This window comes from Oreochromis niloticus, unplaced genomic scaffold (assembly GCF_001858045.2).
Source record: "Oreochromis niloticus isolate F11D_XX unplaced genomic scaffold, O_niloticus_UMD_NMBU tig00007743_pilon, whole genome shotgun sequence".
In the NCBI taxonomy this organism is placed as follows: Eukaryota; Metazoa; Chordata; class Actinopteri; order Cichliformes; family Cichlidae; genus Oreochromis; species Oreochromis niloticus.
In genome coordinates, this window is record NW_020328741.1 from 93,487 (window position 1) to 108,108 (window position 14,622).

The following is a 14,622-nucleotide window of genomic DNA, read 5'->3' on the forward strand; positions in this document are numbered from 1 at the left end:
AAGGCACTTACAGTTAAACAGATACAGAGTAGGTGTCCTCCTATACTATAAATCAGAGCGAGAAGGTACGACCTCTCTCATGACCTTAGGATGTATGTGTATGCCAGACTGCTCTGGAATGCACACAGAGTCTCTGCAGATTACTAAGGATCAGAGATCTTATCAATATGCAATCGATTATATAACTCTAAGCATATATGAGTATATGTTTCTTAGCATAAATGACAATCCAACAATATAAACCTGACAGTGGTCTTCTACCTTTTGCATCAATAGTTTTACGGGATGTTTTGCAAATTAGCACATTTTGTTTGACATCCTCCTTGTGAAATCCAAACAACAGTGAGTCTCACTCCCTCGCTCATCTGAAACTCCCACTGGGACCATATTTTCCCTATCTGGTAGTATATGAACACGCATGATCAGCACAGCGCACCAGTTACAATTCAGTTTTCAGGGCCCTCTTCTGTGGAGTAAGCTTACAGTTTGGATTCAGGAGACAGTGGGCGTTTCTCAATATGCGTACTTGTGCGTACTTGCGTTCTCGTGTACTCGTGATACGTCATCAGTCGGAGACCAAGTACTGTTCCAATTCGAAGTACGCATCAAGCCGAGAACGCGAGTACGTACTCGCGTATTTGAGGATTGAGAAACGGCCAGTGTCACGGTCTGCGGTGGGCGGATCGTGTGTGGGAGTGTGAGGTTCCAGGTGCAGACGTAGACGAGGAGACAGTACTGAACTTGAAACGAAAAGCGAGCCTTTATTTGGGCTGATTAATGTGGCAAACAACAGAACGCACAGAGCAAACTTAAACTAGAAGCTGAACTGGGAAAACTAAGAACTGACACTTAACTCAGACAGCAGGGAAAGCGAAGACAGGGTGATGATGATGCATATGACGGAGACAACTATGAACAGGACTCTGTGCTGGAACAACAAAGAACTATGAAACGTATACACGTAAGCAACATGGAGATGACCAGCACAGAGTCCTGAAACCTGGCGTAACACGGGGGAAATTGAACAAACAACGCGGCGACGACCACAGGAAGACTGAGGACTTAAATACACACATGAGGTGATCAGGGGAAGTGGAGACACATGAGAACACAGCTGACTAGAATGAAACATAATGACAATACAGGGGAGAGTAACACTAACTACAATGAACAAAGAACACCAGACTCTTCCAAAATAAAACAGGAAACACAAAGACATGGACATGGCACGAACTTGACAACAAGAGCCATACAGACATGAAACATGACAGGTAGACGCACGGACCAGGGAGAGATGACAAAAGGGACTAAGAAACCAAGGACTAAACTGCAAACTAGAAAACAACTAGATGCGTTACACTACAACATGGGGATACAAAAATATGCATTAGAACTCAAACACTGGGCCTAATGGCCCAGTACTGTGACAGACAGACACTATTGCTACTTTTAAGATTAGGCTTAAAACCTTCCCTTTTGGTAAAGCATATAGTTAGGGCTGGATCAGGTGACCCTGAATCCTCCCCTAGTTATGCTGCAATAGGTGTAGGCTGATGGGGGATTCCCATGGCAGGTATTTCATCCTCAGTCACCCTTCTCACTCACTATGTGTTAATAGACCTCTCTGCACTGAATCATACTTGTTATTAATCTCTCGTTCTCTTCCACAGCATGCCTTTTGTCCTCTCTTCCTTCTCTCACCCAACCGATGGCGGCAGATGGCCGCCTCTCTCTGACCCTAGTTCTGCTGGAGGTTTCTTCCCGTTAAAAGGGAGTTTTTCCTTCCCATAGTCGCCAAAGTGCTTGCTAATAGGGGGTCATATAATTGTTGGGTTCTTCTCTGTATGTATAATTGTAGGGTCTACCTTACAATACAAAGTGCCTTGAGGCGACTGTTGTTGTGATTTGGTGCAGCAGAATCCTTCTTCCAGAAAAGAGAAAAATACTTTTTCTTCTTTTTCAGGCTCAGTTCTGCAGCTGTTTGTTTTGTACTATGAGGTTTGTCATCTCACTGAAACATTCTTTCTGCTGAATCTCCATTTTCTGGCAGCCTTTCTCCGGTTCTTCTAATGCTTCTTGCTTCTCTAGGTCCTTTTCTTTCAGGTGTTTATATTTCTCTTGCGGCACTTTCTTTGTCTCAGCATGTTCTCATTTCTTAGTTGTAAGTTGTCTTGCATGGCTTCTAATTCCTGATGTCTCCTCTGCATTTCTTCAAATACGTCTTTTTGTGTTTTTTCCTTTTTCTTCTTCTCTTCTTGCATTTCACCATTTGTCTTTTGGACTTTGTAATACATTCCATGCAAATGTGTATTTTTGTTCACAATTTCTTTGTTTCTGAGCTGCATTTCTGTACATTTTTTCTCCAGCTGTTGTTTCTCTTCCTCGAGTTCAATGTTTTTGTCCTTTGCTTCGTTATAAAACACTTGCAAGTCTGCATTTTTCTTCTTGAAGTTGTGGAGAACATCCTGCCTCTCTCTTTGTGTCTCTTCCAGTTGTTCCTTCTCTTCCAACATTTGTGTGTTTCTCCTGAGTATTCATCAAACATTACTTTCAGCCCTTCATGGTTTTTCTCCATATCTTCAAGCTAGCACGTCCAACTGTTGGTGCATTGCGTCCTGCTGCTTCTTTTTTTGCACCATTTGTGTATTTCGTCCGATCACTTCATCCAACATGACTCGCAAGCCTTCACTATTTTTCTCTGTTACTTTGAGTTTGCAATGCAATTAAATTTTTATTCAAAAGATATACGAAACTGGCTAATTGCTAGAAAATGCTAATGCTCCCCACTCATATGCAAAGTGTTAAGGCCAATGTGTGACCCACCTGTCACTGGGCCAGAAATTGAATAAATAAGCAGTGAAATGAGGTCAGAGTAATGAGTAATATCACAAACTAACCACCTGCTATTACCAGTTTGAATTCACTCTTTATATAAATAAATATATTTTGTAAATATGTAACTGTAATTTCAAACTGAATTTCTGTTATTACTTCATCTGAACTGCATGGTGAACATGGGTCATCAACAACACATATCCATATCTCTACAAAGTTGCTTTAAAATGTTTATATACTTCTGCTTCATCAGTACCCTGTGACACAGGGCTGATCTCAAAGAGAGGAAATGGCGTTGGAGAGCGAGTTTTGAGATGTTAGAGATTTGTGATGTTTAGCGTACAGTTGGTGTGTTGTGTTAACTTGTGTAGTTAGTGTGTTGTGTTGTGTAGTTGTTGTTTTGTTTTGTGTGTCAGTGAGGACACGAATGAACGTCACACAGGCAGGATGCAGTGTGAACACTGTCTCCAGGTGGAAAACAGAAGGAGTGATACACCTCCTGCTGTCAGGCCTGCAGGGTTTCTCCCTCTGATGTTCTTCTCTGTCTTGTGGTAGACAATTTTAATTTTTTTTACTGTCACAAATAATTTGTGGGGCATCTTATTGTGACACCTTATTGTTCTCTCATTTTAGTTAAGTAGTATTTTTAAATGGCTGTACAAAAAAAAAGAACACAAGATGCATTGGCTGCATTTTTAGATGAATAGTTGTATATAACTTTATTATTCACAAAAGTTTTACATAAGTTTTACAAATTTACAATTTATATTTGCATTTCAAGTTATGAAAATAATTTACTAAACATGTCTGTGGTTTTTACACTAAAAGAAAACATAACTATTACTAGGATTTTATGTGTTTGTGTGATTCCAGACCAGTTGTGTTAATACAGTATGTCAATGAAAAAATAACTGTAAATTCGGACATGTGAGGTTGTGCTGAAAAGAATGATACCAAGCAAGACAAGATAAAAAAACACAAAATCAAAAGTAGCCAAAAATGGTCAATTATATTTTGGACCTCAGGAAATTAGGTTTAAATTATTGTTTGTGACAGTGCAGATTTCTGACATTTTAGTAATAAGTAGCAGTAGTAAGGAACAATTTGATTTTCTGTCTAACAACAAACAGTGTGAAACTTAAGTTAGACTTAAGTTTGCCCAATGTTGTGTAGCTTTCTGGATTTCTGGACTTATTGGGTACATATTTATTTATTATACAGACTATACAGTACATAAAATAAAAATTTAATTTTTTCATGTAACTGAAATGTTTAATTATGTGGGTTATAGAAAATAATTAAGTTATAGACCATATTTATATGAAACGTGTATACTTACTGCATATTAATCATTTTAACCATATGTAACACCTGCATATGTGTTTAAAAAAAGGCTTTGATTCTGCCACCCCATTTGATTTCCATGCCACCCTAGGAAAATTTCTCTAGATCCGCCCCTGGACCTGTCCTGGACCAGCAACACCAAATCAGTGACAAAAAGAGCTCATCAACAACTGCAATTCAAGAGACGACTGAAGAAGGTGCACATCCCCAAACCCATCTTTAACACCTTCTACAGAGGTACCATACAGAGCATCCTAACCCACTATTTAAACCTCACGCTGCACTGGGAAAGCCACAAGCATCATAGCTGACCCGCGTCACCTTTCCCACCAACTGTTTACCACCCCTCAATCCAGAAGACGACTCTGCGTCATCAGGAGCAGGTCGGCAAGATTGTGCAATAGGATTTTCCCCCAAAGCAGTCCGGCTCCTGAACACCATGCTGCGCTCCTCCACACTGAACTCTCTTCTCCACACACTTCTTGGACTACATAACACTCTCCTTTCACAACCAATTCTTGCACTACCCTATATTGCACTGTTTGACTCTGTGTATTGTGTTTATTCTGTGTACTGTTGTATTTATTTATTCTCATTGTTTTCTATTCTTACTCTCTCTGTATTCAAGTACAATACTGTTGTACTTACTCTTAGATTATCTTATTTCTGTATAGTTGTAAGTATGTATGTATATTTGAATTTTCCCATTTTATTTTTACAGTTTGCACCTGTATACTTGAGTGTATGTTGTTGGGTTGACAATAAAACTCTGCTTGACTTGAATTAAACTTGTGCATTAGCGAATGAGGAAATGAGCCTCTACAGGCCTCAGACAGCATGTTAAATGTTAACGTTCATGACAGTTTAATTAGAAAAAGACCAAACAAGTATGGCTTGTTTGGAAGGGCCAGACCTCAACCTGACTGAAATGCTGTGTATGTTAATGAATTGAAGGTATTGCTGCTAATCTGGTCCTTGGCTGAACGACCGCGAGGATCACCAGCCCGAGGAAAACACAAAATACACATGACTCCGTAACAAAGACAATTCATTCTTGAATGAAGACATTGATCAGACACATTTCAAATGCAGCCAATTGTGTTTATTATTAAATTATTGAGGAAATAGAAGGGGGGGGGGGGTCAAGGAAAGGGGTAGAAAGGAGGAAAGAGATAGAGGAGAGAAAACCCCAACAATCCCCTCTGAGCAAGCACTAGGCGACAGTGGATAGGAAAAACTCCCTTTAAAGGAAGAAACCTATGACAGAACCAGGCTCTAGAGGGGGCAGTCAACTGTCGGGACTGGTTGGGGGGGTGAGGGTGAAAAGAGAGAGAGGGGGAGGGAGATGGGACAGGTGTTAGGAGTTCAAGGGAGCTAGGGGAGGGAGAGGTGTCAAGGTGTCAGGAGAGAGGGAGAGGGCAGGAGAGGGGAGGTCAAAATTACAATGGAACAGAGGTGGAGGAAGACGAGGTGACATCAGCAGTGGAAAAACCAGACAAAGCATGAGTGTCCTTCCTCCTGAAGAAGCGGAAGCGTTTCTTCTTCTTTTCCAGGAGCTTTTCCACGAGAACCGTTTTCTCTAGGATGAGGGTTCTCAGCTGATCGATTGTTTCTGTATTCTCCTTCTCAAGTCTCCTGCATGTTTTCTCCACTTCTTCTAATTCGGCTTGTTTGTCTTTGAGCCGTTCTTTCAACTCATTAGAAGTTGCCTCCTGCGTTACCTTTGCCTCCTGCATCTCTGTATAACGCTCTTGTAATTTGTTGTGAGTGTCATCTAACTGTTGACTTTTCCTCTCCATTTCTTGAAGTTTGCACTGCAGGTCTTCATTTGTTTTCTGGAGTTGCTGCTTTATCACCTGCACCTCAGTGTTTTTGCACTTCAAGGTGTTTGAAAGTTCCTCGAGTTTGGTGTTTTTTGTCAGCATGTCATTGAGCTGACTCTGCATCACTGAGCACTGTTTTCGCAGTTTCTCCTTCTCTCCTTCCATTTCGGCTGCTTTGTAGTTCATTTTCTTGTAAAGTTCTTGCAGCTTTTGGTTTTCCCTCTCAAAGCCCTGGAGTAAACGTTTGTCTTCTTTCTGCTTTATGTCCTGTTGTTCTTTCTCTTGCAGCAGCTCTTGATATTTCTGCTTGGGCACTGCAGTTTTATCAAGTTTTGCTTCCAGGACTCTGCATTTTTCCTCCATGCTTTGGAGTTGGCACCGCATGTCTCTCTGGTTTCTTTCCAGTTGTTCTTTTTCTTGAAGAATCTGGTTATTTCTTTGCCGTGCTTTATCAAGCTTTGTTTTCAGCTCTCTGTAGTTTTCCTCCGAGTCTTCAAGCTTGCTTTCTTTCTGTTTGATCGGTTGTTGCTTTTTCTCTTGAAGCAATGCTTTGTATTTTATCCCCAAGTTTTGGAGTTCTATGTCCTGCCGTTTCTTCTCTTGGAGGATTTCTGTATTTTTTTGCAGAGCTTCATCAAGCTTTAATTGCAGCTCCCGATCCTTTTTGTCCTTGTCTTTCTCATTTTTCTTCTGCTGGAGGATTTCTTTGAGTTTTTCTATTGCTTTATCAAGCTTTGCTTTGAGCTCAAAGTTCCTTCCACGCATGTCTAGGAGTTCCATTTCTTTCTCCTTCTGAATATCTTCCTTTTCAAGAAGCTGGCTGAACAGTTTATCTACTTCAGCAGTCTTTCTCTCATTTTCTTGTCTGAGGAAGATAATCTCCTTTCGTTGTTTAAAAAAACTCTGCCAGACGTAATAGATATACTCTGGCTGGGGCGGGTGTTTCGTATTGCGATTGTTCATGAGATTTTCCTCATGCGTTTCTTCCAAGCACATCTTCTGTACTTGAATATTGTCTTCTTGAGCCAGAAGAGGAGAGCTGGCCTTTACTTTTTCTTTTCTTGTGTGTTTTTTCAGAGACATGTTGGAATGTGTAAAAAGTCACTCTGAAAAGGATCCAATTGTTTCGAAAGGCTTCTCTGTCAAACGTTTCAATGCTGCGAACATAAATGCTGCGAACAACGAACTAAAAGTTGATGCTTCTCACTCCTATTTATGGGTTTTAGGATCAAAGGCTCATAGGATCAAAGTGGTGGTAAGATTCTAAATGGGCGTGATGTCACGATTCTGGAAGCCAAAGAGGTTGTCACATGACATTTCTGGGATTTTTTACTTGGACAAATTATCACAACAGTCCCCGCCCCCCCCATAAGAAAACAGTTACAAATCATTATCTTACTTTTTCAGCGGGGCCTTCTCCTCTTCAACACCCACAGTATCCTCTTTTGTTTTCTGAATCAAATAAATCAAACAGCATGTGATTAAATAAGAACTGTGTTGCACAAAAACACCATTTTTTAAAAAAATATTAAAAAACTTCACATATCAGGCTGTACCTTTCTCCTTCTTAGAGTCCAGCAAAATATGTTTGCACTGGTTGCTGTTTGAGCAAATAATCCGTCTCACTTGTAAAGTTTTTACAAAACACTTCTTCTCTCTGCAAATGTCTGAAAGTGTGTGAACTTACAGTCCTCAGAATGTGACACCTACACAATGTATTTGAGTTAGCAGGTTACAAACATAAACATGGTTACCATAGTTATAATAATAAACTTTATGATGTGTTGCTAACATTTTGGTTGTTGTGATGATTCAAATTTGTTCAGTAAACTTCATCAAAATGAACATGTGTTGACATAAGCATATATTTGGATCTCATATCTTCTTATTAAATGTAGCTAATGTCCAATAAACTGAACTCTGGGACTTACCTAACACTAATATTTCATATATTACTGTTAAGATATTCATTGTGTGTACTCATGTTGTACAATATGTTTAACAGAGACAGTATTTTAGTTGTCACCACAAGGAGGCACTGTTTATTGTAAGGGCACGTATGCTGCGTCATCACGCCCCTAAGAAGAAGTATACCCACAACAAAATGGCACCCATGAGGAAAGTTTTGGCTCGTGTTCATGTGGAATAAAGTTCCCAAAATATTAAGGACATTTTTGCCTCCGTCGTCATTTTCCTTCGAGTTGATCGCTGTCGATGCTGCAATACTCAACAGGTTATGGGCCCAGGGCCGACTCGAAGAGGAGTTTTTTCTTATGAAGATCTGGAGCCGCAACGGATAGCGGGCTAACGGCTAAATAGCAACATGGATCAACGAGGAGCAAGCAGGCTGCCTCGACTCATGTTTGACGGAGATGAGACCAAATATGAACTTTGGGAAACTAAGGTGCTAGGATATTTGCAGTTGTTGGGATTAAGAGACACTGTTCTGAAGGAACCGAACAGTGAGGCTGAAGTAGCGGCAGACGGTAAGAAGAACGCTGATGCTTAGGCCGAGTTAATCCAATTTTTGGACGATAAAAGCCTCTCACTGATTATGAGAGATGCCCCTGATAATGGGAGAAGAGCATTAGAAATATTGAGGGACTACTACGCTGGAAAGGGAAAGCCCCGAACCATCAACCTGTACACCACGCTGACATCGCTTCAGAAAAAGAGGGAAGAGACTGTCACAGACTATGTCATCAGAGCAGAGGCCGCCATTACAGCACTGAGCAATGCGGGTGAGACTTTAGGTGATGGATTATTGATTGCTATGGTTTTAAAAGGACTACCTGGAAGTTTTAAACCATTTGCAATACACGTTACCCACGATGAAGACGATATGACATTTGCTGAGTTCAAAACAAAGCTACGGAGTTTCGAAGACACTGAAAAGTCAAGAGCATCGGAGTGTAGCGACAACGTAATGAGAACAGGAGTGAGAACCGGGCGTGAGCACACGAGATCCAGCGCACAATGCAGATACAAGAGCGATGTGGACATTGTGTGTTTCAAGTGTGGACTAAAAGGCCACCGAGCAAAAGTGTGCAGACGGAGGACGTGGTGCAGTCATTGCAAAAGCAACACACACAGTGATACCACATGTAGACATAAAGACAAACAAGATGGCCCGCGGAAGGTCGCAGATGAGAGCAGCAACGGATCCAAAGCAGAAACGCCGGATTACACCTTCAGGATTAAGGGCGCAGACATCAAAGTCCAGCAGTCAGCATACAGCATTGAGGAGAAAGGCCTGTTGGTCGACACTGGGGCTACCTCACACATCATTAACGACATCGCCAAGTTCAAGAGCTTCGACGACGCGTTCAGACCGGAGTCACACAGCGTGGAACTGGCAGACGGTACCCAGTGCAGAGGCATCGCCCAACAGAGGGGGGATGCAGAGGTGTTCCTGATTGACAATACAGGCCAGCGACGCAAAGCAACGCTGAAAGATGCGCTGTTTATTCCATCATACCCCCAGAACATATTCTCCGTAAAGTCAGCCACTGCATTAGGAGCAACAGTCACCTTTAAACAAGGGCAGGACATGTTGACCCACAAAGACGGTACTAACTTTAACATTCATGTGTATGGCAAGTTGTACTATTTGCAGACTGAAGTTGAGGGTAATGATAAGTGTAACACCTGTCATGACATACAGGCATGGCATGAGATATTAGGTCATTGCAACTATGAAGATGTAGTAAGATTGCAAGGTGTGGTTAACGGTATGCAGATTAAGGGGAGAACTGATAGACCTGACCAGGAATGTGAAGTGTGTATCCAGGGGAAGTTTGCACAAACCCAAAACAGAGATCCTGATACAAGAGCAAAGGCTCCTTTACAAATGGTCCACACAGATTTAGCAGGTCCGATAGCCACTGAATCTATTGATGGGTACAAATACGTACAGTCATTCACTGATGATTATTCAAACTCAGTGTTTGTATATTTCCTTAAGACAAAAACTGATACAGTGTAGGGCTGCCACAAACGATTATTTTGATAGTCGACTAGTCTCCGATTATTTTTGCGATTAGTCGACTAATCAGATCATGCATCCATTGGACGTAAAACGTACAGCTTATTGCACCAGCATGCATCTGCTCTTATATAACGATCATTAGAACTTACAGCTTTAAGTGTTTAAGGTATGTGCTAACTAAAAATAAAGACAAGATGATCGTTTATTAAATTTTAATGAAATTTGCAGATTGTTTCGGTGAAGTTTAATAAACTCCTTGCTATCTAAAATATAACGGGACACCAGAGTATGTTCTCGAGCATCTCACACTTCTGATAATCAGTTGTCTGCTTGACGTTTATTCAGCTGTGTAAAAACTATAACTTTAATCTCAGCCAAACCGATTTACTCAGGAACAAATAAAATACTAAAAAAAGCCAAACAATAACATTTTTAAGTTATCTAAGTGACCTATATATGTTTAACCTGAGTAGCGAAAGATGGCGGTGGGTTTGAAAACGATTTGCTGGGAGTCCGGTGCTCTCACGGGCTCTAGTGAGCCTTGCCCCCGGCTAGCTATCGAGCTAGTGGATAACAGACGTCTCCGAAAGCGTCGGAGTGCTTTTGAAAATATGTGATGTCTTGATGAACTGAGCAGATATTTGAGGTTTACACAGTTACATTCTCGCCTGAAAATATGTTAAACGTTTATTTTGTGACCCAGAAAGAATAATAAGAGTAATATTAAAACTAACTAGCTGCCGCCATTGTTGGAAACTTAGCTGGGCTGCGCTATGAATTCTGGGACAGAGCTACTTCTTCTTCTTCGGGGTTTAATGGCAGCTGGCATCCTTGTACATGCAGTGCTGCCATCTTCTGTTTCAGTCCGTTATTACACTCTTAAATCTTACTACTTATTCCTGCGTCTTTTGTGATCTTACAAAGCTTCAAACGACGCGTCGACTATTAAATCAGTCGTCGACGATTTTGATAGTCGACGTAATCGTGACTAGTCGACTAATCGTGGCAGCCCTACTACAGTGCAGGCAACAGAGAAATTTCTAGCAGATGTTGCACCATATGGCAATGTAAAATGCATTAGATCAGACAATGGCACAGAGTTCACATGCAGAGATTTCCAAACCCCGTTAAGAAAAAATTTCATTAAGCATGAGACATCAGCGATGAGATCCACACTACCATAGACTACTGCTACAGGGCAGTGTGTGGTGTCCCAAACACATTTGAAAGCAAGGTTCGTAGCCAAGGGTTACAGCCAACAGCTGGGGATAGATTATGGAGAAACATTCTCACCAACAGCCAACTTAACCAGCATAAGAGTTTTGTTACAGAAAGCAGCGCAGGAGAACCTGTTACTCCATCAAATGGATGTGAAGACAGCGTATTTACACGCTCCCATTGATTATGAAATCTACATTGATCAGCCAGAAGGTTATGAAGAGGGAGAAGGGTTAGTGTGTTGATTACAAAAATCCTTGTATGGGATAAAACAATCTGGTCGTAACTGGAATAGGATCTTGCACGAGTACCTAACTGAGAACAGTTTCAGGCAAAACCCAGCAGACCACTGTGTTTATACCAAAGAGACAAAACATGGCAAGGTGATTATGATCATCTGGGTGGACGACCTGATAATTGCAGCTGGCAATGAAAAGGTAATGAAGGATGTGAAAGAAATGCTTTCAGTCAGATTTAAGATGAAAGACTTGGGCAGACTTAAGCATTAACTGGGTATTGATTTCACTCAGTCTGATGGATGTGTAACAATGTCACAAGAAACATTATGTCAACAAGATACTGATGAGGTTTAACATGCAGAACTGTAAACCCAGAGAAACTCCCTGTGATCAGAAGTTGTGTTACACAGAAGGTGCTACTACGATGAGAGATGTGAGGATGTATAGAGAGGCTGTGGGCAGTCTTATATACCTCGCATCAGGTACCCGTCCTGACCTGAGTTTTGTGGTAAGCAAGTTATCACAACATTTTCATGAGCCTACAGAAGAACAGTGGGGAACTGTGAAACATGTGTTGAGATATCTAAAAGGGTCCAAAGATAAGAAGTTGTGTTTTAGGAGAAACGCATGAAAATTTGGGTCTAGTAGCCTACAGTGATGCTGACTGGACAGGTGACACCGCCGACAGACGCAGCACTACTGGTTACTGTGTACATCTATGTAACAACAGTTCTTTAGTTTCATGGAAGACCAAGAAACAGCCCACTGTGGCGCTCTCTACCTGTGAAGCAGAGTATATGGCTCTGGCTTCCACAATGCAAGAGTGTATATATTTAGAACAGCTTTAGAAAGGTATAGATGACTACAATTACACTCAAGCAATAGTGTACGAGGACAACCAGGGAACAATTGCCCTGGCTAAAAACCCTGTGAGCCGACAGAGGTGCAAACATGTGGACATTAAATATCATTTTGTAAGGTCCATTGTAAATGAAGAGAAAATGTGTCTGTTATATTGCACTACTGAAGAAATGGTTGCAGATGTTATGACCAAACCTGTTTCTAAGCTAAAACTTGGAAAGTTTGCTGACGTTATGTTTGGTGCTTAAAAAGAAAAAGAGAAAAAAAAAGAAAAAGGAAGTGTGGTAGAGTGTACAACTGTTTATTGTTTATTGTACAACTTTTCGTTAGATTCCAACAACCTGAGTACAAGAGGGGGTGTTAAGATATTCATTGTGTGTACTCATGTTGTACAATATGTTTAACAGAGACAGTATTTTAGTTGTCACCACAAGGAGGCACTGTTTATTGTAAGGGCACGTATGCTGCGTCATCACGCCCATAAGAAGACGTATACCCACAACAAAATGGCACCCATGAGGAAAGTTTTGCCGCGTGTTCATGTGGAATAAAGTTCCCAAAATATTAAGGACATTTTTGCCTCCGTCGTCATTTTCCTTCGAGTTGATCGCTGTCGATGCTGCAATACTCAACAATTACTTCAACTCACTAATTTAATTAAAGGGTTTTGTATTAAATTATAACGTAATAAAAAACACAATGCACATGTGCAAGTAACAGTAGCCAGCTGCTGCCACAAGAGGGTGACGAATTAAAGGTTCACAGAGAGATCTCTTTACTTTGGGACATTTAAACAATGTGTATTATTACATTTGATTAAACAAGCACTGCTTTTCCTCCAGGCTTCTAAAACTCTTTCAAAGTTTCTCTTTTCAGTCTTTTTCAGTCCAGTCCTTGTACCAAACATTTATCTCATGAAACTGGATGAATGAGATAAAAAAACAAAAGAAGATGTTTCAGACCTAAAGCCCCACTATCTACACCAGCTGAATAGCATCTGAAAATCACATCTTTAACAGACAGACAAAGTCCAGCAAAGTCTCCACACAGGACCTGAGAGATGCATCTGAACCTTCAGTTCACTCCAAGATCACACATGTGCAGGAGAACTGAGTGCTGCTGTCAGATTGAAAAGTGCTTTAAACATGATGATACTGTCTTTGTTAAACAGCAGAATAAGTTTATAAAGTATCATTAACTAAAAGTGGTGAAATAAATATCTCTAAATCTACTAAATGTGGACAGTCTAGTATTACAGCTGCTGATTAAACAATAGAGACAGATGTGTAGTAAAACTTTTATTTAGTGTTTCAAGTCAAAAACAAACAGAGCAGAGATACAGAGAAAGTCTTTTGATGAAAAATGAAGATACTGAACGTTGAGTTTCCCCTAATCATGTGTGTGCAGTTGGGTGAATGAGGCTGTGTCGAGTGTTCAGACTGAGTAGAAATGCACTGTGCTTCTCCATTTACATCCTTTAGATCCAATCTTGACTCTTTTGCCCACTAAAATAATAAACCAGTACTTTTTTCTGTATGTAATATAATCTAAAGCATCCACAGTAACATTTTTCCACCATACAACTGCACTCTAAGGTCAGCACGGTGGTGCAGTGGTTGGTACTGTTGCCTCACAGCAAGAAGGTCGTGCATGTGAATCTGCTGGCTGCTGTTTGCATGTTGTGTTCTCTGAGGGTGCTCCGGCTCCCTCTCACAGTCCAACAACTTGCTTTTTTAGGTTAATTGGTGATTCTTTTGGGAATTACAATCATCTATTGGGAATGTGATCATGAGTGGTGAACTGTAAAGTGTGTACGCTGAGTTTTACCTTGTGAAAGCTGGGATAGTCTTCAAGCCATCTCCAGCAACCCTTAAGTGCTTAAGAGGAAGGAAGAAGGAAAGGAAGGAAGGATAACTACAGTTTATGATCTCAGCTGTGATTATTAAAGGTTTGTGCTTTCTAGACATTCCCTGTAATAGAAAGAGCAGAGGGGTGTAGTACTTCATCACGGCCAGAGGGAGGCACTGTGGAACTATCAAACAAAAGACCCCAGTGCTGATAAGGCAACATGCTGTCCATTACCACCAGGTATGAGGACACAAGGTAGGTGGCAAACTCATCTGATCCATCCTCAGTCGCCCCAAATGAGAGTAAATGTGTTACTTTCCTTCAACTCCTGTCGTATTATTTTGTATCCACAAAACTATTAGAACAGAAATATTTAACTTAAAAAGATAAATCCAAATAGATTAAATCATATTTCACTTTTTTATCACTTTCATGAATGCCAGCCATATTTTCTGGAGAATCAGGG